The sequence below is a fragment of the Nicotiana tomentosiformis genome, chromosome 3 (assembly GCF_000390325.3).
Source record: "Nicotiana tomentosiformis chromosome 3, ASM39032v3, whole genome shotgun sequence".
Lineage (NCBI taxonomy): Eukaryota > Viridiplantae > Streptophyta > Magnoliopsida > Solanales > Solanaceae > Nicotiana > Nicotiana tomentosiformis.
The window spans coordinates 132,518,150-132,546,014 of NC_090814.1; positions in this window are offsets into that span (position 1 = coordinate 132,518,150).

The window sequence follows — 27,865 nt, forward strand, 5'->3', positions numbered from 1 at the left end:
TTCCTGCAAAACTATCTTGTCAGTGGTAATATTAATCACAAAGCATTTTGTAGAGGTGAATGCTACCATGTTACCTCTATCACACAATTGTGATACACTTATTAGATTGTACTTCAGTCCATCTATCAAGTAGACATTCTCAATAGAGTGAGAATCAGTCTTACCTACCTTTCCAACCCCAATGATATCACCTTTCTTCCCATTTTAAAAGGACACATTACCTCCTTTAAGGTCCTTAAGTGAAAGAAACTAGTTCTTGCTTCCTGTCATATGCTTTGAGCAACTACTATCCATGTATCATATTTGGCTGCTCCCCTTCACTTGGACCTGCAAAAGAAAATCAGGGGTTAGTCTTAGGAACCCAAACTAGTTTGGGTCCCTTTCTATAGGCAAAAGGATGAATCAAATTCTTTTTAGCCCAACTTGGAAGCCTATTTTTCCCTTGAACAAAATCTTTGTTCTTTTGACTTGTCTTTTCTTTTGCAGTGCATTCACTTTTATAGTGACCAGTGTTACCACAATGTGTGCAAATCTTGTTCTCAGAAAGTGTAAGAAACATGCTTTTGGGATCCCACATAGGTGTGGGGTTCCCAAAGCCAAGTCCTCTTTTGTTGCTACTATGGTGTTCTTGTAGCCATGAAAGTGCATCAGAGGACCTGTTCCATTTACAAGTTCTGTCTAGCTCATGCTTGACCTTGATTAGATTCTCCTTTAGGATTCTTGCCTGATCGTCTCTCCTGTATAACTCATCTTTCATTTTTCCTATATTTTCTTCTAAAGTGAGTTGTGTGTGATCAACTGTCTTTTTTCCTGTTCCTAGTTTCAATTTTAGATTTTCATATTTAAGCTCTAGGACAGTCGAGTCAAGTGCATGAACCTGGTTCTTCAACACAGTATTTTCACTTACAGTTTCACTAACCCTAAGTTTCAGGTTTTTGCACTTAGCCTTCAAAATCACACATTCTTTAGACAGATGTTCATTTTCGTTATTTACATCCTCATATTCATCAATTAGCTCTAGTACTAACTCAGATAACCTTTTTTTAGACAAAAATTTAATCTTGTCTTTGAGATGAATTACACTTACCTCAGTTTCTTCATCAGATTCTTCAATGGCCATAAGTGCTTGTTCATCCTCATCATCATCATCATCATCATCCGAGCTTTCACCCCAAACAGCGACCATAGCCTTGGTTGATCCTTTGTTGTTGCTTTTCTTGGGTTGAATATGTTCCTTCTTCCTGTTCCTTCGTTCAGCTCTTTCCTTCTTCCATTCGATTCCCCATAAATAACAGTTCTTGATGTGGTGATCAGTCTTTCCACACTTGTAGCAGCCATTATTGGTTTGCTTTTTAGGAGCTTTTAACATACTATAGCTTCCACTTCTTGAAAGAACCTTTTCCTCTTCTCAGGTACTTCTTGAAGTCCTTGGTGATCATATCCATTTCATCATCTTCTATATTAGAATAACCTTCAGTGATTCTGAGTGCCAAGCTCCTTTCCTTCTTAGGTACATTCATCTTCATGGTTTGTCTCCTAAGTTCATAGGCAATGAGATTTCTAATCAATTCATCTAGTGGGAGAGTAGCAATGTTCTTTGACTCTTGGATGGCAGTGATCTTGCTTTCCCAAGTGATTGGCAAGACCCTAGTAAGTATCTTCTCAACCCTCTCTTCTTCAGGAATAATCCTTCCAAGAGATTTTAGTTCATTTGTCAGTGTAGTAAAACCTTGTGTACATCTCTTGAATGGTTTCTCCATTCTTCATAGCAAAGTTCTCATACTGAGAGTACAGTAGAGTTCCTCTAGATCTCTTCACTTGAGTAGTTCCTTCATGAGCCACCTGTAGTGTGACTTGGTAAATGAATTTTTAAAAGGTTAAACTTCATTTTTCTTGACCGTTAAATAAAAATTGGCATTTCCTTGGATAATTGCTCCTTAAAGAATCCTTGATTGACTGTTGAATGTGTTTATCTTTTGTGGAGCGGGCCGAATGCCTCGGCAGATTAAATAGATGCATCTATGGTTCGCGTCGTTCGACCCTCGGCAGTGCACAATTTAAATTTTTATGTTGGAGCAGGTCGTATGACCTCGGCATGATCTGTGCATGATTGAACTTGATTGCTTTGGAATTTACAATAAATGATATTGCCTCCTCGGCCTAAGATAAGTTGTTAAATAATGGGAAATAAATTTGGAAATTTCTTATGAACAAAAGAATTGTTTACTTATTTTATGACATTGAGCTTACAGTCGTTCTACATAATCCATGCTTATTTATATCATTGACATTTTATTTATAACCCATAGTAAGTGTCGGAGCCGACCCCTCGTCACTAATTCTTCGAGTTTAGGCGGGATATTTACTAGGTACGCGTTGATTTACGTACTCATACTACACTTGCTGCACATTTTTGTGCAGGTGCATATATGCCTAGTGGCCTTGTGGGTGCAGAGGCGCGGTTATTGCGGGGACTTAGGTGATCTGCATTCCATGTTACGAGTCCGCAACCAACAGAGTCTCCTTCAGAGTATTTATATTTTCCTGTCCAAATTTGTATTTCGGACAGATGTTATTTTTTATTTTACATTTTTGGCTTGCCTGACAGCGGTGTCCGGCGCCATCACGACCTTTAATGGATTTTGGGTTGTGACAACATGGTATCAGAGCACTAGGTTCACTTAGGTCTCACGAGTCATGAGCGAGTCTAGTAGAGTCTTGTGGATCGGTACGAAGATGTCTGTACTTATCTTCGAGAGGCTACATGACTGTTAGGAGCACTTCCCTTCTTGATTCCTCATCGTGCGATTCGATTCCTTTGAGGCTTATGCCTTCATTTCCTTCCTATTCAATCTTATGCGATGTGAAGCGCTTGCTATAAATTTGGAAATCGAGGAATTTTAATGGTACTACAGATGTGGTGCCGGTGTTTCTCCCTGCGTATTTGTTTGGGCTATTGTCATCGCCTTACGGAAGGTCGTTCTGTCGTTGCAGCTCAGTATCAGTATTACCTAAGGTTTTGAGGTTTGGCATTGATTGTTATGACGATTCATGCATTGCTATCGCACTGTGTTTGTGTAATGATAGGATGCCTGTCTATGCATCGAAGCAGTGAATGACTTGGAAGGAGGTTTACTCAGTGCATGATTCAGAGATCCAGTATTTTATTTCCGGCGAAGGAAAGGTAATCGGACTATGAATATTCAGGTTTGGGTTGACGGAGTAACGAGACTTCGTATTTCGAGCATGGTGGAATTTTCATCTGTGATGTGGTGTCGTCACCATGGGTTGAATGTGTTAAGTTCACCGATGTTATGGTCTTCATCAATTTGCCTTCGGGACAGGGTAGTGCGAAATAGTGCCGGGGAAGCGGCTATCAGAGATCGCAGTGTGCGGTGGTTTAGGACTTAATCGGTGGTACGGGTGTTGAGGATTCAAGGAAGATGATCTTCGGAAAGGCTTTAAGTTGGTGGCGATCGATCAGTTCAAGTGCTACAGAGGTAGATTTTGATTTAAGGCAACAACTGGGTAGCGAAGGATGAGGAAGAACATGTGGGAGGTATCTTGCGGTGGTTAAATTTCTAGAATGCCAAGTGTGAGAAACAGAAGCCGGGTAGTTTCTTAAAGGAGAGGGTTTGACCAAAGTGGGAGAGTGGCAAAGTATCAGATGGGTTCTATAGTAGGATAGCTACATGCCTTGGGAAATGTTTAGAGTGATTCGGGATTTCATGGTGGACAGCGACTAGGTCTACGGACTTAATTTGGAATATTGGCTATTATACGGGGGAGAGTGGATACGACGGAAAGGAGTTGCCTGATAGGAAGAATACAACATGACTTTGGATGTGAATGTACTGTCACACCTTTTAGTTGATGTCCATGAGGAGTGAATGGACTTGTACAGCTGGTGAATAAGCACGGGCTCAAGATGGCTTACTGATTATGTAGTAAGTGTATCCAGTGCAGCAACGTTGGAAGATGGCGGCATGTAATTTCCACAGGTGGGTTATCTCCTGCGAGCAGGTCAACGGTCGTGTGGGTGACGAAGCTTCTACGAAGAATTCTATTGGCTATTTGGTGAGAGGTTGAATATGAAAACGTGGCTAGTGATTCAGAGTGTTCATGAAATGGTTAACAGGAAGATTTTGAGGCAAATTGGTGGGTTGATTGTGCAAGATCATGTCAATGGGGGGTAAGGAGTCTTGGTGGATTCCAGGATTATGCAATGGTAGCTTCAAGATAAGTGGGAGAGTCCCCACTACCTATGATTGGATTGCATGGTTGTCTACTTGTGAGATTGCTGGTTATCGGCATATTGGTGGGTTATTATGGCTAAGGAAAGAGAACATCAGCGGTAATTTGAGCAAAAGATTGAGGAATGTGTGCTATAGTTGGCCTTATGGACTCATGTTCAGGATTTGGGAAGATTCAGGATTTAGGCTACGTGTAGAGCTGATTTACAAGGAAAGTGATTCAGCCGGGTGCTCCTTGAGAGGGCGTTCATGTGCTAGTGGAGCCTTGGAGTTTGATTATATTCGGGACCAAGTCAGAGTGGGTGACTCTCAACAACCGTCCTAGTGGATTCAAAAGTTAAAGTGTCGTGCCTAAGGATTTCGAGTCCGTAGTATGGTTAAGTATTAAGTTGTTGCAGCGGATTATAAAAGGGGCTTGAAGAGTTCTATGTTATCTTCGGTATGCGGTGTAGCAGTGGAAGAATGGGAGAAAATAACTTCGGAATCATAGGGAAATTATCAGAATGAGTGTACCCGTTGAAGATGCGAATATACGCACAAGGAAAGTATATGATGGTTCGTGGGTTTTTGGAGACAACGTGGTCTCGGGAAGTAAGGTCACTTAGGATGAGTGCGGATTTGGGTTCATGATGTTTTGAATGGAGATATTATTATTTCGAAGGCAAGTCCAAAGTAAATTAGAAGAAGTAACTCGGTTTCTAATGGTCGAATCAGCACGATTATGGCAGTGACAAGTTTCTCCAGCGTGAAGTTATACACGTGGTTTGTGATTGTACACTTGGGATTGAGAGCCACCATAACTTGGTTGATTTGGGAGGTATTCGATTCATATGGCATGTTGTGTGAAAATGGATCCCGGAAGGGACATGGTAGATTAGACCACTACTTGGGGTTGTATGTTCTGCGGTTATGAGAATTCAGTCACGTGTTACATTGGTTCTCCTGAAATGAGTCAAGTGAGAGGTTCCTATATGATGAAGTGTGTATTTTATTAGTGGTCCAGGAGTTATGATGAAATTCTTATACTCTTGCGCATTGGCATGATTTGGTGCAGTGAGTAGCATGGGAATTGGAAGCTGAGGATCAAGGTTGCGGTTCAGTGTTGACAAGAATGTCACGAGCTCGGATGGTCAGAGAAGAATTCAGATGTTTAGAGTAAGCTGGTATTATCTTTAGCATCACCCGAGATTGGTGTCCTGTGTAAGAGGCTTTGTGTACTAATTTGCGGCTTCTTGATTTGCTTCACAGCATTTGTGTGGCTGGTGGTATGGATGTGCAGACTTGTTACCTGGTGCGGAAGGTCGTGGGAGCGTATCCCACGGAAAGATTGTATAAGTGTGACATGTAGTCACTTGATTGATTAAATATTTGAAACCAAGTACGGAGATTTGGTACTATTGCTAATGTGAGAGTTTAGGCCTGAAAGGCGCTCTTTTCAGTTGGTTGTGAATTGTGGAAGTTTGTTCCGGATTTGACGGTTGTTCTTATGTGTCATGGGAAAAGAGGTCATTGTGGATCCTTGAAAGGTTATTGGCCAGTGCGGTACGATTAGGATCAACTTAAGGTCTGTGGATGGATCTAAATGTGAATGCGGGCTCTATATCAGGCCGGATGTGTTCATTTCAGCATAGCGCTATTTTCGGAGGGGTCTTCGGGCCTTGGATGTTATTTCTATTATCGGCCCTTCCGTGTAGTCTCTATTGTGCCATGTGGGTTGTGAGGCGGTTTGATTATTCGCACTCGTATTGGGATCCCATATAGTTTGTGGTGTTATATGAGCAGGATGGCTCTCGAGATGCAGGTCATTTATTGCACCTTAGTTGTGCTTGAATTTATAGCGTATGATGCTACCCGTCTCCCCAATAATTGTATTATGTACTTTGCATGCTTATGGTTGATATTCGGGTATTTTGTAGGTATAAACTTTGTGTTGGCTTGATGGGTACTTCCCTATTTATTGCCATGTATGGATCGGGTGGCACGCTTTCACAGATATATTGTTTGGACCGGGTGGCACGCCGCTATTGGTATTTGGACCGGGTGGCACGCCGCTATTGGTATCATAGTTGGATCAGGTTGCACGCCGCAATGGTATCATGGTTGGATCGGGTTGCACGCCACAACAGTGCGATATTGAGCATAGTTTCCCATACCTATGATGGTGTGTTTTGCCTCTCGTTTCCTGAGGAAGGTTCCTAACATCCTTTCGGTTGTTTAAATTAGCTATGTGGGTTGAGTAACTCCTTCCAGAGTACATTTTCCTTATGTACCACATTCGAGCTTGTGGATTGTTGGCACATGGTGGCATCATATGAGACCTTTGGTAGTTTTTGTGGTAGCTTATTGCCGGAACGACTTGTACTGGGTGAGACGAGATTTTTGGGCCTGGGATCAGTGCGATCAGATTTATACGAAACATATTAAAGAGTAGGTATTGTTATTCAATCCAAAATGAGGTAATGGTTCTTGTCGGGAGGAGAGACTCCATAAATTGTAATTCGGTAGGTGGCTATGAGTTCTACACATCTTCTCTGTCGTGGTATTTCGAAAATTGGAACAAGACTTATATGTGTCATGAGGTGTGTTGTGAGCATCAGATTCATGGGATTTCGTCTATTGTCATCAGAGGATGTTATTATGGCCATGTGAATAATGCGGTGCATGGTGTGAATTCAGTGAGAGTATACAATCATGTGTCGGTACATCGTGTAGTGATTGAAACGTTGTTCGTATGTTGGAAGCAGGCCTAGTAGAGAATTTCAGATGTTGGAATTTGGCTGTAAGGAATAAAGGGGAGAATCTTCAGATTTGCTCGAGCTATTGTGCTCAACTTAGTTGTGGTAGCACGGGTAAGTGCACGAGGTGTTAAACAGCGATTTCAGACAACTCCATAACAATTCTTAGCACGTTCGAGGATGAACGTATGTTTAAGTGGGAGAGAATGTAACGACCCGACCGGTCGTTTTGAGCTCTAGCGCACCATTCAGCGGTTTGAGACCCTGAGCAGCGGTTCGAGAAGTTCGGAATTGATTTGGAAAGAAAATTCTAATTTCGGAAGCCTTAAGTTGGAGGAATTGACTAAAGTGTGACTTTTGAGTAAACGACCTCGGAATCGAGATTTAAAGGTTCCAACAGGTTTGTATGATGATTTTGGACTTGGGCGTATGCCCGAAGCAGGTTTTGGATGACTCGGGAGCGTTACGGCGCCTATTATGGAAGTTGGCATTTTGGAAGAATTCCCTAAATTTGGGTTGACGTGCATTTCAATGATATCGATTTCTATTTGGATTTTGAGTCTGGGAATAGCTCTGTATGGTGATTCTGGTACTCAGAGCGCGTCCGGATGTGGATTTGGAGGCCCGTAGGTCATTTCGGGGTCATTTGGCGAAAGTTGGAAATTTGGTTATTTTTGAGAAGTTTGACCGGGAGTGGAATTTTTGATATCGGGGTCGGATTCCAATTTTTGGAAGTTGGAGTAGGTCCGTAATGTCAATTATGACTTGTGTGCAAAATTTGAGGTCAATCGGACGTGATTTGATAGGTTTCAGCGTCAATTGGAGAAGTTTGGAATTTCAAAGTTCATTAAGTTTGAATTGGAGGGTGATCCGTAGTTTCGATATTGTTTGGACAATTTGAGGCCTCGACTAAGTTCGTAATGTGTTTTGGGACGTGTTGGTATATTTGGGTAAGGTCCCGAGGACCTCAGGTGGATTCCGGATGCTTAACAGATCGAGTTTGGACTTGGAAGGAAAAACTGAAGCATCTGTCTTCTGGTTTAACCACACTTGCGAGGTTTTGGCCGCAGGTGCGGAGCCGCAGAAGCGGCCAAGAGTGTCACAGAAGTGGTTCTGGCTGGGGTAGGGTGGGACCACAAATGCAATCGAGCTCCGCAGAAGCGGGACCGAACCTGCGCACGTGGAGTCGCAGAAGTGAAGGCGAAGAAGCATGTAAGGGGCGCCGATGCGGGGGCTACTGGGCCGAGCTTGAACCACACCTACGATGGAATTTTCGCAGGTGCGGAGCCGCAGGAGCGGCTGTTGAACCGCAGAAGCGAGAAGTCGGGCTGGACAGTGTCATTTTAAAGACGAGATTTGGCCATTTTTCTCCAATTTTCTTTTGGATGGACGATTTTTGGAGCTCTTGGAAGGGGGATTTTCGTCATCTATGTCAAGGTAAGTGATTCCCACATATTGTGAGTTAAATACATAGTTTATATAAGGATTTAAATAGGGAAATTAGTAGAAATTGCGGGGGTTTTGGTAGAAAACCTAGAAATTATATTTTTGGATTTTGATCATGAAATTGGACGTGGAATTTGGAATAAATTATATATTTGAGCTTGTGGTGATATGAGTAAGGCTTATCTTCGAAAAGTTTTGGAATCCGGGCACATGGGTCCGAGGGTAATTTTATCGACTTTTCAAGCGGAGTTAGGAATTGTTATAAATTGGATTATAATAAGTATTAGAGTGTATATTTATGGATTTGCATGTTTATTGACTAGTTTTGGAGCGTTGGGCATCGGTTTGAGTTATTGGAAGGGCTTGGGAGCCGGTGATGGAACTTCGGAGTGAGGTAAGTCTCCTTTCTAACCTTGTAAGGGGGAATTTACCCCATAGGTGAATTAACCTAATATGTACTTCTATTTGTGGGTGCTACGTACGGCATGAGGTGACGAGAGTCTGTGCATAGCTTACTATTATGCTTATGTCCGGGTAGTTTAGGACCCAAATCATACTATACTTGCGATATTTGCAACCTTATTGTTAATTTAAATTACTTAAACTGTTCTTCAATTCTCACCTAAAACCTTGAGGATTATCAAGTGAGGCACCTAGGTCTTCTTCCTAAGAGGTAAGATTCTATCACCCAAACTCGTAATTTCAAAATGTGATGAGAATGGGCCATTAGTGAGGTAATTCATAGGGATGGGGGATGCTTACTTTGCATGCATGTGTTCCTAAGGTATGTGGGAAGATTATGAGCTAAAAATGATAGAGAATGGGTTGGGGAAAGAGGGAATTTTCCACAAAAAGGGGCTTAAAACATTGATGCACACCTAGTGTTTGATAATATGCTCAAATGAGCTAAAACCATGTTCATCTTCCTAATTTTGGTTCAATTTGTTATATTTCTAAAATAGATTGAAGTGGCTAATATTCTGGAACATCTTAGAGTTTTAAGAAGCTCAATTGAGGTATGTTGGCTAAACCCCCTTCTTCTTAGAATCGAATCCCACAGTGTTCGTATAATTGGAGAAAGCCCTTGATTATTATAGAATTGGCGATTTCTAATGTGTTTGTGTTGAAGGATGTAAGTTCCATATTTATTCTAAATGCTTCATCATGATATCTTGTTATTGAGGATATGTTCAAAAATGTGGAATATGTGTTAGAAATGTTAGGACTTTATGTCAAGATCGAAATAAAGGTTGTTATGCCCAATTTGTATGAAAAACCTCTATGTGCCTAAGATTCCCAAATTGCTCATATGTGAATTTAATGTCCTAAATAGGAAGCCTTATTGTTGTTGATTTTGATAATGATATTGAATGTGGAAAAGGGGGTCTGGAATTATGAAATACGGCCAAGTGCCAAGAATGACTTTGTAATCGTGATCACTAGTGCCAATGGATTGAAAGATATGAAAGAAGTATGATGTGAGATGGTTGACTGAAAATGGTAACGTCTTGGGTGAGACGGCCTAGCCAATCGGGCCGTGATCAGATGCCATGCCGCACACATGGTGGTATTGTGCTGGAAATGATAATTGAAATTGTGGTTATGGTTGATGTCTCAAATGAGACGGCCTAGCCGATCGGGTCGAGATCGGACTGCGTGTAAGAATACGGAGGCATTGTGAATTATGGAATATCGGCACTAAAGACCACCCAACCTAATAACGTGGAAGTTGACTTGAAAACGTATGTGACCTTTAAATTGATGTTTTAATATTATTTGAAAGCTCTTATTGAATTTTTGAATGTTCCTCTTGTATTACTATTCATTCTATTGAGTTGGTGTTTAGCTATACATACTAGTGCTATTCGACGGTACTAATGTCCCTTTTGCCCGGGGTGCTGCATCTTTAAATAGATGCAGGCGGTTACATAGCAGGCAGTGCTGATCACAGATAGTGTTGCATCCTCTTCTCAGCGGACTCGGTGATCCCCATTTCATTCCGAGGTCATGTATTGTACCTTTTATTTATATTATGGTCACTTTTGAGATATAGTCGGGGCCTTATTGTCGGCACCATCTTTACTCTCTTTTGTATCTTTAGAGGCTCCGTATACACTATGTGGGGTGTATATGGGTGTTGGGAATGTTAAACAAGTATATGTTGTGTTGATCACTTGTTCCACTCAGACTATAAGAAATGTGTATTTTGAGACTTAATAGCGCAATGTCTAATGAAACAATTTAAGATTGTATGAATGAGCTTCCTACTGTATAATTAATGAAATCACGTCTTTTCTTGATCAGGGGTGAATTGGGTAGAAAGTATCTAATAATCTTGCTCGGTCGGGTTCCCTCGGTTGAGCGCCGGTCGTGTTTCCCGAGGTTGGGGCATGACATGATTGCTTTGAAATTTACAATAAATGATATTGCCTCCTCGGCCTGAGATAAGTTGTTAAGTAATGGGAAACAAATTTGGGAATTTCTTATGAACAAAAGACTTGTTTACTTATTTCATGACATTGAGCTTACAGCCGTACTACGTAATCCATGCTTATTTATATCATTGACATTTTATTTATAGCCCATAGTAAGTGTCGGAGCCGACCCCTTGTCACTACTTCTTCAAGGTTAGGCGGGATACTTACTGGGTATGTGTTAATTTACGTACTCATACTACACTTGCTGCACATTTTTGTGAAGGTGCATATATGCCTAGTGGCCTTTTGGGCGCAGAGGCGCTGTTATTGCGGGGATTTAGGTGAGATGCATTCCACGTTACGAGTCTGCAGCCAGCAAAGTCTCCTTCAGAGTATTTATATTTTCCTGTCCAAATTTGTATTTCGGACAGATGTTATTTTTAATTTTACATTCATAGTTGAGGCTCATGCACTTGTGACACCTGGTTTTGAGGCGATTATGGGTTGCACTGTATTGAAATTGTTAAAAATATTATTATTTATTTTGTAAATTTCATCTTTTACCATTTAATTGAAGAAAATATGATTTCAAAAATATTAAAATGAGAACCAAATTAAGTATCTATTTTTGGCTTGCCTGACAGCGGTGTCCGACGCCATCATGACCTTTAATGGATTTTGGGTCGTGACATAATCGACCATTGAATGACCTAAGAAACTCTTTTCTTCTTTCATTCAATCGCCCTGGCCAAGATCTTAATATGGTCGGTTATAATTTATGACAACATGAAGCTTAAACTCATTACCAAGAGTTGACAAATTCTATCTTAACCAATCACTAATTCTAAAAGTATTTAATCGTACCCAATATCCTTTCAACTATTGCCCTAGGGCCATAGGTGTCTAGTATCAAAGCAAAATAAATAACTTGTCAATTACTATGATGATATCAGGTCAAAGGAAACTCTTACATCACATTCTTCAATAGAATATCCTATTGACAGTTTATGGTAATTCTAACAATTAGGAATTATCCAATGAATCGGTTCAATGATCATATCTCTATATGCATCATTTATTTATGTGATTTAGTTAATGAGATCAACTAATCTTTATCCCATAAAGACGATCACATTAATATTGATCTAACCGGATTACTAATGTCCAAATTAATAATCCTACGATCAAGAACAAAATTTAGATTAAGTTGTAAGAGACTTTACTCTCATTATCATGATCTCCATCATGATGACAATTCTCAAAATTTAATCAAGGACCTTATTAAATTAATCAAGCAATTAATAATAACTATGATAAACGAATATCAAATGCCATATATTTTTATATCAAAAAACATTCACAAAAATATGTTTAAATCATCAAATATGAGATTGGATCTAGGGCATATCTAATATATCCTAACACAATCTACCCAGTGACTAGCCCATCTTTGAATCTCAACCAACCATCTACCACAGCAATACCATATACTCAACTACCCTCTGTTAACCAACCTGTAACTTGCTCACAGAATAATATCGCCAAACCCAAACAAGTTTTTGATTACCTAGCCATTGTCACTATTGAACCACTTCCCACCACCTATAATCAAGCCCAAAAGAGCGCACACTGGAGAGAAGCCAAAAAACTTGAGTTTGAAGCATTTATGAACAACACGACGTGAGAGCTTGTACCGCCATCCTCTTCCCAAAATGTAGTTGACTGCAAATGGATCTATCATATCAAAACCAAACTTGATGGAAGTGTTGACAGGTATAAAGCTCGGTCGGTTGGAAAAGGTTTTACCCAACGACCAGGTGTAGATTATCACTCTACATTCAGTCCAGTGGTAAAATCTGTCATTGTTAGACTCATTTTATCACTTGTAGTTCAACATAATTGGCATTTGCACCAGCTGGACGTGAATAATGCATTTGTTCAAGGGCACCTTGAAGAAGATATCTATATGCGTCAACCTTCGGAGTATGCTCATCCTGATTTTCCTCATTATGTGTGCAAATTAAAGAAAGTAATCTACAGCCTCAAACAGGACACTCGCACCTGGTACTCTGAATTAAAGCAATTCTTGGCTCCGATTGGCTTTCAAAAGTCGAACTCTGACTCCTCTCTCTTTATTTGTCATCATAATGGAGCATTGGTTTACATTCTTGTATATGTCGATGACATTATTATCACTGGTTCCAGCTCTGATGTTATTAAACAAGCTATACATGTTCTTTCTGCAAGATTCTCTCTCAAAGATCTTGGACAGCTGCACTATTTCTTGGGTATTGAGGTCCTTCGAACGACAGATGACATCATTCTTTCTCAAGCCAAATATGTTTCTAATATTTTTGCTGCTCATAATATGTCTGACTGTAAACTTGTTCAAACACCCATGAGTTCCACTGAGTCCCTGTTACTAAAGGATGATACACCTTATGTGGATGCCACTTTGTATTGTCAAGTACTTGGTAAGCTTCAGTATCTGTCATTTACCAGACCAGATATAAGCTTTGCGGTTAATAAATTATCTCAATTTATGCATGCTCCTACCCAAACACACAGGTCGTTTGTAAGAGACTTATGCGGTATCTTCAACATACCAAAAATCATGGTTTACAGATAACGAGCAAGACATCTCCTGGGTTGTTTATGTATGCTGACGCAGATTGAGCTGGTGATATTAGCGATAGGACTTCCACTTCAGGCTATATTATTTACCTAGGTCAAAATTCAATTAGTTGGAGATCCAAGAAGCAATGTATTATTGCTTGATCCTTCACTGAAGCAGAGTATCGTGCCATAGTTTTTGCTCTTGCTGAAGTCAATTGGGTTCAAAAACTTATTACAGAACTACATGTGCAGCTACATGATCCACCAATAATATTTTGTGATAATGTCGGTGCTACCTACCTCTGTCAAAATCTGGTCTTACACAGTAGGATGAAACATATTGAAGTTGATTTTCACTTTGTTAGAGATCAAGTGTAGCAGAAAGAGGTGCTAGTTCAGCATTTTCATTCTATTGATCAGGTTGCAGACACGCTTACAAAGCATTTGCCTCGACTGCTCTTTCACAAGCATCTTCCCAAGTTGAAGGTTGTCGATCCCACCTTCAACTTGCGGGGGCGTATTGTCACGACCCAAAATCCTAACATGTCGTGATGGTGCCTATCTCAATACTAGGCAAGCCGACAATACCAATAACCACAATTTCTTTTAAATATTGAAAACATAATAATTAAGTTTAAGAGTAAATCCTACAAACATTGAAAATAAACACACTCCCAAAACTCGGCGTCACTGAGTACATGAGCATCTATACATTACAGGTCTGGGAAACCCGGTCTATAATAATCGGAGACCAAACACAATAAACAAAAGGATAGGGAAGGAGAGACAAGGTCTGTGAAACATACCAGCTACCTCTGAATCTCCGAAAAATTAACTGTGTGAAAGAATCAACACACACTGTGTCCGGGGTCACCTGGATCTGCACACGAAGTGCAGGGTGTAGTATGAGTACAACCAACTCAGTAAGTAACAATAATAAATAAGAAACTGAAAGTAGTGACGAGCTTCTCACCTAAGTCCAAATACAGTACTTTCCAACATAAAAGGGTAGGCATGCTCTCAAGTTCAACATTTAAAATTTCACAGTAATTTCATATCAAATTTTGACTGAAACATAAAATAATATTTTTCCAAAATTTCAAAAATAGTGATATATGACAACTGAAATGCAGCAAATAATGAAATCAATGCATCCTCTCAGAGTAACAGTCACTCAGTCCTCCCATTCACTCCAACCTCACAGTCACTCTTTCCTCACAGTCACTCATTCCTCACAGTCACTCGGCACTCGCACTCAGTAGGTACCTGTGCTCACTGGGGGTGTGTACAGACTCCGGAGGGGCTCCTTCAGTCCAAGCGCTATATCAAGCCAATCATGGCATAAATCAATGAAACATGATGCGGCGTGCGGCCCGATCCCATAAATATCCTCACAATTAGGCCCTCGGCCTCACTTAGTCATCAACCACTCCAGTCTCTCGGGCTTTCAGAAATCAAGATAATCGTCCCAAAAATGATAATATGATGTATTAATAAATAGCAACAGAGACTGAGATATGATATGAAGTGAATAAACATGACTGAGTGTGAAATTACAATTTGAACATATAAATCAATCGCAGAAATGACCCCAGTGGGTACCAATACTAACAGCATATGTATAAGCATGATTTTTAATACGAGTCTCAGCTCAATTTTCTCTAACACATAAAGAATGCACTGGTATCAACAGATTATTCAACTACACAGTTCAATGGAATTTAACCAAGTTATAATTCCTACGGTGCACGCCCACACGCCCATCACCTAGCATGTACGTCACCTCAAAACTAATCACATAACACATAATCCGAGGTTTCATACCCTCAGGACAAAATTTAGAACTGCAACTTACTTCGAACAGTGTAATTCTCACTCCGCTATGCCCCTGCCTCAAGAATTGGTCTCTGAAAGCCTCGTATCTAGTCACAATTAATTTGTTTGAGTCAATACAAATTATTGGAATTAATTCCATAAGAAAATATTAATTTTCCAATAAAATCCAAAATTTAACTCAAAATCACCAGTGGGGCCCACATCTCGGAACCCGACAAAAGTTATAAAATCCAAAAACCCAATCAACCATGAGTCTAACCATACCAATTTTACCAAAATCCGACCTCAACTCGACCCTCAAATCTTCAAATTAAACCAAGAGGGTTTTCTAAATTTTTCAACTTAATTCACACATTAAATGTTAAAAACAACCATGGATTCGGGTAATTTAACCAATATTGAGTTAAAAACACTTACCTCGTTGTTTTCTCCGAAAATCTCCCAAAAATCACTTCTATCCGAGCTCCAAATCGGTAAAAATAGAAAATGGGACGAAGTCCATTTTCAGATCTTAAACATTTTGTCCAGGTTAGCATTTGCGAATGAACAGTACCTCCCATGAACAGTGTTCGCAATGGCGAACTGCACAATAAACCAAAATTATCGCAATTGCGACAAATTATTCGCAATTGCGAGTGAACATTAATCTCTAATGAACAGTGTTCACTATTGCGATAAATGGTTCGCAATTGCGAATGAACAGTACCTCACTAGAACCCAGCAAACTCAAACTTCTCCGAAATGATCTGAAACCACCCTGAAACTCATCTGGAACCTCCCAGACACAAACCATATATGAATTTCAATCATAAAACATGCTACGGACCTGATCGCACACTTATAACACTGAAAAGAGGTCGTCTTGACCCGATATTGACCATGGTCAAACTCGCAAATTTCTTAACTTTACTAGTCTCTCAACCAATGATCCAAAAATACACCAAAGTCACTCGGGACCGGTCAAATCATACCAACAAGTTCAAAAACATCATAAGAACTTAGTCAAAACTTCAAATCACGTCAAACAACGCTAGAACCACGAATCATACATCAATTCAAGCTTAATGAAACTAAGAAATTCCAACTTCTACATTCAATGCCGAAACCTAACAAATCACGTCCGATTGACCTCAAATTTTGCACACAAGTCATAAATGACATAACGGACCTATTCCAATTTTTAGAATCGTATTTCGACCCCAATATAAAAAAGTCAACCCCTCGGTCAAACTTTCCAAAAATTCGACTTTCGCCATTTCAAGCCTAATTCCACTACGGACCTCCAAATAAATTTCCGGACACGCTCCTAAGTCCAAAATTACCACACAGAGCTATTGGAATCATCAGAATTTGGATCCGAGGTCGTTTACACATAAGTCAATATCCGGTTAACTTTTCCAACTTAAGTTTTCAATTATGAGACTAAATGTCTCGATTCGCTCCGAAATCCTTCCAGACCCGAACCAACTAACCCGGTAAGTCATAAAATAACTGTAAAGAATAACTTGAGCAGTAAATGGGGGAACGGGGTTATAATACTCAAAACGACCGGCTGGCTCGTTACATTCTCCCCCTCTTAAACAAACGTATGTCCTCGAACGGGTTTAGAATCATACCTAGAGTCTCAAATAGGTATGGATATTTGCTCCGTATCTCCTGCTCAATCTCCCAGGTAGCTTATCCAAATGGCTGGCCCTTCCACTGTACCTTCACTGATGTTATGTTCTTTGACCTCAGCTTTCGAACCTGCCGGTCTAAAATAGCCACCGGCTCCATATCATAAGTCAAATTACCGTCTAGTTGTACTGTACTGAAATCCAAAATATGCGACGGATCCCTGACATACTTTCGGAGCATGGATACATGGAACACTAGATGAACACCTGATACACTAGGTGGCAAAGCAAGTTCATAATCCACCTCTCCAACCTTCTTAAGTATATCAAAAGGCCCAATATACCGAGGGCTCAACTTTCCCTTCTTTCCGAACCTCAACACATCCTTCATGGGTGAAATCTTGAGCAAAACCTTTTCTCCAACCATGTAAGCAACATCACGGACCTTCCGGTCAGCATAACTCTTTTGTCTAGACTGCGCCGTGCGAAGCCGCTCCTGAATCAATTTAACCTTCTATAAAGTATCCTGAACCAAGTCAGTACCAAATAGCCTAGCCTTACCTGGATCAAACCAACCCACCGGAGACCGACACCGTCTCCCATATAAATCCTCATACGGAGCCATCTAAATGCTCGATCTGTAGCTATTATTGTAAGCAAACTCCGTGAGTGGCAGGAATTGATCCCAAGAACCCCCAAAATTAATGACACAAGCGCGTAGCATATCCTCTAATATCTTAATAGTGTGCTCGGACTGTCCGTCCGTCTGAGGGTGAAATGTCGTACTCAACTGAACCTATGTGCCCAATCCTCGTTGTACTGCTCTCCAAAACTGTGATGTAAACTGCGTGCCCCGATCTGAAATGATGGACACTGGCACATCATGTAGGAGAACAATCTTGTAGATATAAATCTCATCCAACCGCTCTGAAGAATAAGTAGTGCCAACTGGAATAAAATGCGCAACTTAGTCAACCGATCTATAATCACCCAAACAGCATCAAACTTCCTCAAAGTCTGTGGGAGCCCAACTACGAAGTCCATGGTAATACGCTCCCACTTACACTCTGGAATTTCAAGTCTTTAAAGTAATCTGCCAGATCTCTGATGCTCGTACTTCAACTGTTGACAATTTAAACACCGAGCTACAAACCCAACTATATCTTTCTTCATTCGCCTCCACCAATAGTGCTGCCTCAAATCCTAATACATCTTCGCGACACCTGGATGAATGGAGTACCGCGAACTGTGAGCTTCCAGGAGAATCAACTCATGCAAACCATCTACATTAGGCACACATAACCTACCCTACATCCGTAATAAACCGTCATCTCCAATAGTGACTTTCTTGGCATCACCGTGTTGAACCGTGTCCTTAAGGACAAGCATATGGGGATCATCATGTTGGCACTCTCTGATGCGATCATATAAAGAAGACCGAGAAACCACACAAGCCAAAACTCGACTCAGCTCGGAAATATCCAATCTAACAAACTGGTTGGCCAATGCTTGAACATCCAAGGCTAAAGGCCTCTCTGCTATCGATAAGTATGCTAAGTTGCCCAAACTCTCTACCTTATAACTCAAGGCATCGGCCACCATATTGGCCTTTTCGGGATGATAAAGAATGGCGATATTATAATCCTTAAGCAACTCCAACCACCTTCGCTGCCGCAAATTAAGATCCTTCTGTTTAAACAGATGTTGTAGACTTCGGTGATCGGTATAAACCTCATAATGGACACCGTACAAATAATGTCGCCAAATCTTCAAGGCATGAACAATAGCTGCTAACTCAAGGTTGTGGACCGGATAATTCTTCTCATGTACCTTTAATTGTCTGGATGCATAGGCAATCACCATATTGTCTTACATCAGCACTGTGTCGAGACCAATACGCGGCGCATCACAATACATAGTATAAGACTCTGAACATGTAGGCAATACCAATACTGGGCTGTAGTCAAAGCTATCTTGAGCTTCTGAAAGCTCTCTTCACATTCATCCGACCACCTGAACGGAGCACCTTTCTGGGTCAATTTAGTCATAGGCGCCGCAATAGACAAGAAACCCTCCACGAAGCGACGATAAAAACCAACCAAGCCGAGAAAACTCCAAATCTCAGTAATTGAAGATAGCCTGGGCCAACTCTAAACTGCCTCTATTTTCTTCGGATCCACCTTAATCCCTTCACTGGACACTATGTGTCCCAAGAATGCCACCGAACTAAGCCAGAATTCACATTTAGAGAATTTGGCATATAGTTTCTCCTCTCTCAGCCTCTGCAATACAATACCCAAGTGATGTGCATGCTCCTCCTGGCTACGTGAGTACACCAGGATATCATCAATAAATACCACGACAAAAGAGTCAAGATACAGCTGGAATACGCTATTCATCAGGTGCATAAATGATGTTGGGGCATTGGTTAGCCCAAAAGACATCACGAGGACTTCATAGTGGCCATAACGAGTCCTGAATGTCATTTTTAGAATATCCTAATCCTGAATTTTTAACTGGTGATACCCGGATCTCAAATCAATTTTGGAGAACAACCTCGCTCCCTGAAGCTGGTCAAATAAGTCATCAATATGCGGCAAAGGATATTTATTCTTGATTGTAACTTTGTTCAGTTGCTTGTAATCGATGCACATCCGTATAGTACCATCTTTCTTTTTCACAAACAGAATCGGTGCACCCCAAGGTGACAAACTAGGCCTAATAAACCCTTTATCAAGAAGTTCCTGAAGTTGCTATTTCAATTCTATTAACTCAGTTGGTGCCATACGATACAAAGGAATAGAAATGGGATGAGTGCCCGACACCAAGTCAATACCAAAATCAATATTCCTGTCGGGTGGCATACCCGACAGGTCTGCAGGAAATACATCCGGAAAGTTTTGCACGACCGGTACGGAATCAATAGTAGGAGTATCTGCATCAACATCTCTCACAAAGGCAAAATATGACAAACACCCCTTCCCAACCATACGATGGGCTTTCAAATAAGAAATTACCCTGCTGGTAACATAATCTAGAGAACCTCTCCATTCGACCTTTGGCATCCCCGGCATCGCCAACGCCACTTTTTTTTTGTGTGATAGTCCAGAATAGCATGACATGGAGACAACCAATCCATACCCAGGATTACATCGAAATCAACCATAATGAGCAATAAGAGATCAACTCTAGTCTCCAGTCCTCCAATAGTTACAACACATGACCGATATATACGGTCCACAATAATAGTATCTCCCACCGGCATAGCTACACGAATCGGTGCAACTAAGGACTCACGGGGCATATCCAGATAATGAGTAAAGTACGATAATATATACGAATAAGTAAAACCAGGGTCAAATAATATAGAAGCTTCCCTGTGTCACACTGAGACAATACATGTGATCACTACATCTGAGGCAACGACATCTGGCCTGGTAGGAAAAGCATAGAATCGGGCCTGAACGCCACCTGATCAGCCTCCCCATCTTGGGTGACCCCTACCTGACTAACCCCCACCTCGAGCAGGCTGGGCGGGGTGGTGAAGTAACTAGTGCTGACATTGTAGTCTGATTCCTCTGCTGCACTGGACCTCACGGGCGATAAGGACACTGTCTCCACATATGCCCAAATTCCCCGCATCAAATAAGCTCCCCGGTACTGGTGGTGGTGCAGACTAAAACGGGCCCCGAGAGCCAGAATAACCGCTAGAAACACAAGGTGCAAATGAACCCTGCCTTAACACCACCAATCAAATTCATACTTCGTGCGCACTACATCCTTCAAAATAACAATTTAATCATTTCATGATTTTTCATAGTTTCATAAAGTGCAATATAACCCGCATTCAATAATTATTTTCTTACTCGAGTCATCCCCGATCTTAATCTCTGCAAGTCATAACTAATCAACAAGTATGCCTCGGATCAAAACCAATACCACACATAAGCGTGCAATCAAATCGTAGATAGCAGACTCCCCCACTTGGCTCAAAGCCATATAACAAAACATGTGATAACTCACCATACCCATACTCTATTATTGACATAATCCTGCAGTAAATTCCACAAAAGTTCTTCACAAGCTCAGGTAACACAAACCATAAAATACCTCAAATCATCTACTAAGCTTGCCTTCATCCCCATGACGGTCAAGTCAACCTTCTCAACTAATCCAAACTCAAATCTCAACACATATACCCCGCTGGGAGAAAAATAAAACCTTCACTCAACATTATAAGGAGATAACCCACCTGCTTTGCCTTAAATTGTTATCTTGCTATACCCTTTCGTAGCCATAATTACTACGGAATCACTTAATATTTCTGAGTTTGAACTCATCAACACGACATAAAAAAAATCTACTTCGCTCTCCAATTAAACAGCATGAAAAATTCCTCAACGCACCCACAACTCAAGACTATACGTCACATCAAAACAGGAATCAAGTACCCAAATAGCAAACTCTTGAGTCACAAGTAAACTTTATTTGTCTCATTCAACCCATCTGAACACATCCCGTATTCCCATCATACTCATCATATAGTCATTCAACCGTTCATCGAGCCATAAATTTCACTCATAGGGATACTACCAAAAGCATAAGTCCAAACGCACAAGTTCTCACAACCGAAACTACCGAGCTTAAGCTGCGGTCTAACCCGTGCCTCAAGTCCTCCAGACTGGCCCATCACCAAAACACAGAATACTTATCTCGAACCTCGTTCATGGAATCACAAGCCAACGATGCACAGACGATATCGAGCGCTCACATGCGCACATGAATGCATGGAAGGGATTCAAAGAGTTATGTTTAAAGCGGAATCAATGTCGCACGATAGAATACAAGAAAGTGAAATTTCCTAAGGGTTCGGCAGCCTCTCAAAGATAAGTATAGACGTTTCCATGCCGATCCGCAAGACTCTACTAAACCTGCTCATGACACGTAAGACCTATGTAACCTAGGCTCTGATATCAACTTGTCACGATCCAAAATCCTAACCTGTCGTGATGGCGCCTATCTCAATACTAGGCAAGCCGACAACACTAATAACCCACAATTTCTTCTAAATACTGAAAACATAATAATTAAGTTTAAGAGTAAATCCCACAAACATTAGAAATAAACACACTCCCAAAATCCGGTGTCGCTGAGTACCTGAGCATCTATACATTACAAGTCTGGGAAACCCGATCTATAATAATCGAAAACCAAATACAATAAATAAAAGGATAGGGAAGGAGAGACAAGATCTGCAAAACATAGCAGCTACCTCTGAATCTCCGAAAAATTAACTGTGTGAAAGAATCAGCACCCACTGTGTCCGGGGTCACCTGGATCTGCACACGAAGTGCAGGGTGTAGTATGAATACAACCAACTCAGTAAGTAATAATAATAAATAAGGAACTGAAAGTAGTGATGAGCTTCTCACCTAAGTCCAAATACAGTACTTTCCAACATAAAAGGGTAGGCATGCTCTCAAGTTCAACATTAAAAATTTCACAGTAATTTCATATCAAGTTTGACTGAAACAGAAAACAATATTTTTCCGAAATTTCAAAAATAGTGATATATGACAGCTGAAATGCAGCAAATAATGAAATTAATGCATCCTCTCAGAGTAACAGTCACTCAGTCCTCCTATTCACTCCAACCTCACAGTCACTCAACACTCGGCACTCGCACTCAGTAGGTACCTGCGCTCACTGGGGGTGTGTACAAACCCCAGAAGGGCTCCTTCATCCCAAGCTCTATATCAAGCCAATCATTTCATAAATCAATGAAACATGTTGCGGCATACAGCCTGATCCTATAAATATCCTCACAATTAGGCCCTCGGCCTCACTCAGTCATTAACCTCTCTAGTCTCTCGGGCTCTCAGAAATCATGATAATCAACCCAAAATGATAATATGATGTATTAATAAATAGCAATAGAGACTGAGATATGATATGAAGTGAATAAACATGACTGAGTGTGAAATTACAATTTGAACATATAATTCAACCACATAAATGACCCCAGTGGGTACCAATACTAATAGCATATGTCTAAGCATGATTTTTAATACGAGTCTCAGCTCAATTTTCTCTAACACATAGAGAATGCACTAGTATCAACAGATTATTCAACTACACAGTTCCATGGAATTTTACCAAGTTACAATTCCTATGGTGCACGCCCACACGCCCGCCACCTAGCATGTGCGTCACCTCAAAACCAATCACATAACACATAATTCGGGGTTCCATACCCTCAGGACCAAATTTAGAACTGTTACTTACCTCGAATAGTGTAATTCTCACTTAGTTATGCCCTTGCCTCAAGAATTGGTCTCCGAAAGCCTCGTATCTAGTCACAATTAATTCATTTTAGTCAATAAAAATTATTGCAATTAATTCCATAAGAAAATACTAATTTTCCAATAAAATCCAAAATTTAACTCAAAATCGCCAGTGGGGCCCATGTCTCGGAACCCGACAAAAGTTTCAAAATCCGAAAACATATTCAACCACGAGTCTAACCATACCAATTTTATCAAAATCCGACCTCAATCCGAGCTCCAAATCGGTAAAAATACAAGGTATGTCCGAAAATGATAAAAATACAAAGACATATATAAAGATTAGGGATGAGGGACTCCGGGTGTTGCTGATCAGATCAAGTAACCAGCTCATCACGAAGTATCCTAATAGCATTTCTACTCTGTGGGTGAATACCACCAAAACCAGCCTTAGAACCTGTACAAAATGTGCAAAAGTGTTGTATGAGTACAGAACACGATACTCAAAAGTATCAAGTGTAGACTTGAAGAATTAGTGGCAAGAGGTCAATAGTGAGATTTACTAACAGCTCAATAAGTATATTAAACATCAACAACATATAGAGTAAAGCATGATATCATCAATCAAGTCCGTCAGCAGAAACATATTAAAACTAGTAAGTAGACATGCTTATGAAATAGGGGATAGCACGCAATATCTGACATCTCAAATCTCTCACTATAATGATATGAGTCAATCGACAATCATACAAGTATAAGAGCCATTGCATTAGTCTAAGCTACCAATGTATGCTCAGAATCCAAAATCGATTCTCATCGTACAATTCCATGTATCCAATGCTGATTGAGTGAACTAATACCGATCAGAATATCAATGCTCACACGGTCTAAAGCAACACGAGTAATCACTTGATTCCGGAGGGACGATAACATATCCAAGCATCGTTGCGACATGTAACCCGATCCACTAGTAATAATAATGATATTGTTGCAGCGTGTAACCTAATCCACACATATTGCCCTTGTGGCATGCAATCCGTTCCACACAAAGTCATCAATAATCAATATCCGCTCAAAATATCGGTGGTGACAAAAATTCTCAACTTTTCACAATATTCAACACTCCAAATCATAAAAATATGTATGAGGCAATTTAATTAAAGGCTATGAATCATAACAATAGAAAATACAAATAAAAGCCCACATGGCTAAAGATGGCATGTCATGCCCCGACCTTGGGGAATGCAACTGGCGCTCTACTAAGACATCCCAGTCAAGCAAGCCTACTTGATGCCTTCTACCCAAACTTACCCATGATCAATTTAAGAATCAGCAACAAGAAATGGACATGAGAAGAGTAAAGTGTACCACGTCCTTTATCCATTATTTATAGAGCCTTCATTTAAAATTTCCAAAATATTACAGGTTCATAGTTATGAGGGGAAAACATATATAACAAATACAAATATTTCTAATTCATTACCCCAAACCGAACACCACCCACATGAATTCTAACAACTAAGATAATTGGAATAGTGAAAACAATCAAGGCAATTAGAATAACAACAATCAAGGCAATTGGAGTGGAAGCAATAACCAAGGGAATTGGAAAAACAATAATAACCAAGGCAATTGGGGAGGCAACAACCAAGGCGGGTGGAACAACAACCAAGGAAATCGGGTAGGGGATCCCTACCGTCTACGATTGGATCACGTGATTGTCTGCTTGTGTGGTTTCTGGTTATCGATGCGCTTTTGGATTATTTATGAATAAGAAAAAAAATATCATGAGTAATTCGAGCAAGGAACTCGATAAATGTGCACTATATTCTGCCTTGTCGATTCATCTGCAGATTTTGGGAAGACTCAGAGTTTATGTTTCTTGTGGATGTGATGTACAAGGAAAAGAATTCAGTCGGTTGCTTCTTTGAGGGGGTGTTCATGTGCTAGCAGCTGCTCTAACTGCTGTACAAGCTACACCTCGACCTCTACCTCAGCCCTGGCATCTACCGCGGCCCCGGCCTCTCGTGGCCCTAACTGGTGGCACTGGTGACTGAGCATCCGATCTGGTAGTACATGTCCTCACCATCTATGAGAGAATAGAATAATAGAAATTTAGTTCCCGGAATCAACAAATTCGCACGACAGAATACAAGAAGGTGAAATTTTCCTAAAGGTTCGGCAGTCTCTCGAAGATAAGTACATACGTCTCCGTATCGATCCGCGAGACTCTACTAAACCTGCTCATGACTCGTGAGACCTATGTAACCTAGGCTCTGATACCAACTTGTCATGACCCAAAATCTCACCTATTGTGATGGCGCCTATCTCAATACTAGGCAAGCCGACAATCTCAATAAACCACCATATCTTTAAGTTTGAACACATGATATTTAAATTTAACGGAAGAAATCTCACAAATACAGATATAATCACTCCCAAAAACCCGATGTCACTGAGTACATGAGCATCTAATATGAATACAAAGTCTGACTGTTAAAACACTGTCTGAAAGTATAGAACATTACAATAACTGAAAGAAAGAAAGTCAAGGTCAACGGACTCCAGGCAGCTACCTTGATAGTCTCCAACCGATAGCACTCCAAGGTCTAACAGTCGCCGTGTCCGAGCACACGAGGTGCAGAGTATAGTATGAGTACAACCAACTCAATAAGTAGCAAGACTAATCTTTGGGCTGAAAGTAGTGACGAGCTCTGCAGGTACAGTCCAATATATATATATAATGGTACAGAAATGTAGGCATACTTTCAAGTTCAACAGTTAAACTCAGTACAAGTAAAATAGATCAATATTGCATGATATGAAAAATATGACATCTCAGTAGAAAGACCTCATGTAATACAGGTCACAAATTACTCGGTCACTCGGTACTTGTTATGGCCAATCCAGCATAGGGATATTCCATCCCGTATATATATACACATCGACTGACAGTCAGTCACTCAGTACCGTATAAGACCAATCCATCCCTGGAGTAATTTATTCCCCAAATGTAAATGTACGAACAAGATCCATGTCCAGGGAAAAATTCATCACAATACAAATAAGTAAGTCAAGTCCATGCCTTGGGAAATCCATCCCGAATATATAATCATTTACGCTCACTGGGGTGTGTACAAATTCCGAAGGGGCTCTTTCAGCCCAAGCACTATATAAAGCCGATATGGCCTATCGCGACGTGCAGTCCGATCCCATAATAATAATAAAGCTTATAAGGCCTGCTGCAGGCGGGCAGCCCCGATCCATATAATAATAATATATATAAAGCCAATATGGCCTGCTGCAGCGTGTAGCTCGATCCCATAAATATCCTCACAAATGGATGAATATGACTGAGCATGAAATGTACAGTTTAAAACAATTAATTCAATAGAACCACGACCCTATGAGTCCCATAATATCGGCACATAGCCTAAACATGATCAGCATAGCTCATAATCAAGTCCATCATGACCGAACAAATGTTACACCCAATGTTTTCGTACGTGAAAGTACGTTGTAAGTCAATTGATATAAGCTCGGAAATGAGATCGTCTTTGAAAATAGATAAAGTAAGTTAATCATGTTACCTTGGAGGTTAAAAATCTTTAAGATCATGGATAACAAGTACCAAGAGGGTTGAAAGGATTAGAAGCTAAACAAATTGAAAAAAATTAATTTCGTCAAAAGTCGATAAGTTTGGAATGTTATAACATGCACTTTGGGGTGAGACTAGGGTTCTTAACATGATAAGGAGGTTATGTTATGAGTTATTTTAGTCGTATGATAGTCGTGTGTTACTTTTTGAAGTCAAGCGAGTTGTGGAACAAAAGTTAGCAAAGGTCATCACAAGTTGCATTCATAATGTGTTGAAATTTAGGTCAAATATAGCATAGCATTTCTCCTAATATGCATGGAAATACAAGATGATCCATATATGCAATCACCCTTCCATCTTGCATCAATACAACACCAAGCCCAATGCGAGATTCATCACAATACACCGTATAAGATCCTGAACATGTGGGTAATACCAACACTGGTGCCGTAATCGAAGCAGTCTTGAGCTTCTGAAAGCTCAACTCACACTAATCTGACCATCTGAATGGGGCACCCTTTTGGGTCAATTTGGTCAATGGGGATGCTATGGATGAAAACCCCTCCACAAACCAGCGATAATAACCTGCCAAACCCAGGAAACTCTGGATCTTTGTAGCTGAAGTAGGTCTAGGCCAATTCTGAACTGCCTCAATCTTCTTAGGATCCACTTTTATGCCTTCTGTCGATACAACGTGCCCCAAAAAGGTAACTGAGTCTAACCAAAATTCACATTTTGAAAAATTAGCATATAACTAATTATTCTTCAAAGTCTGAAGCACAATCCGAAGATGCAACTCATGCTCCTCTCGACCATTGGAGTAAATCAAGATATCATCAATGAACACAACCACAAAAGAATCAAAATAAGGCTTGAACACCTTATTCATCAAATCCATGAATGTTGTTGGGGAATTTTTCAGCCCAAATGACATCACTAGGAATTCGTAATGCCCATACCGAATCCGAAAAGCTGTCTTAGGGACATCAGATGCCCCAATCTTCAACTTATGGAGACCAGACCTCAAGTCGATCTTTTAAAACACCTTGGCACCCTGAAGCTGA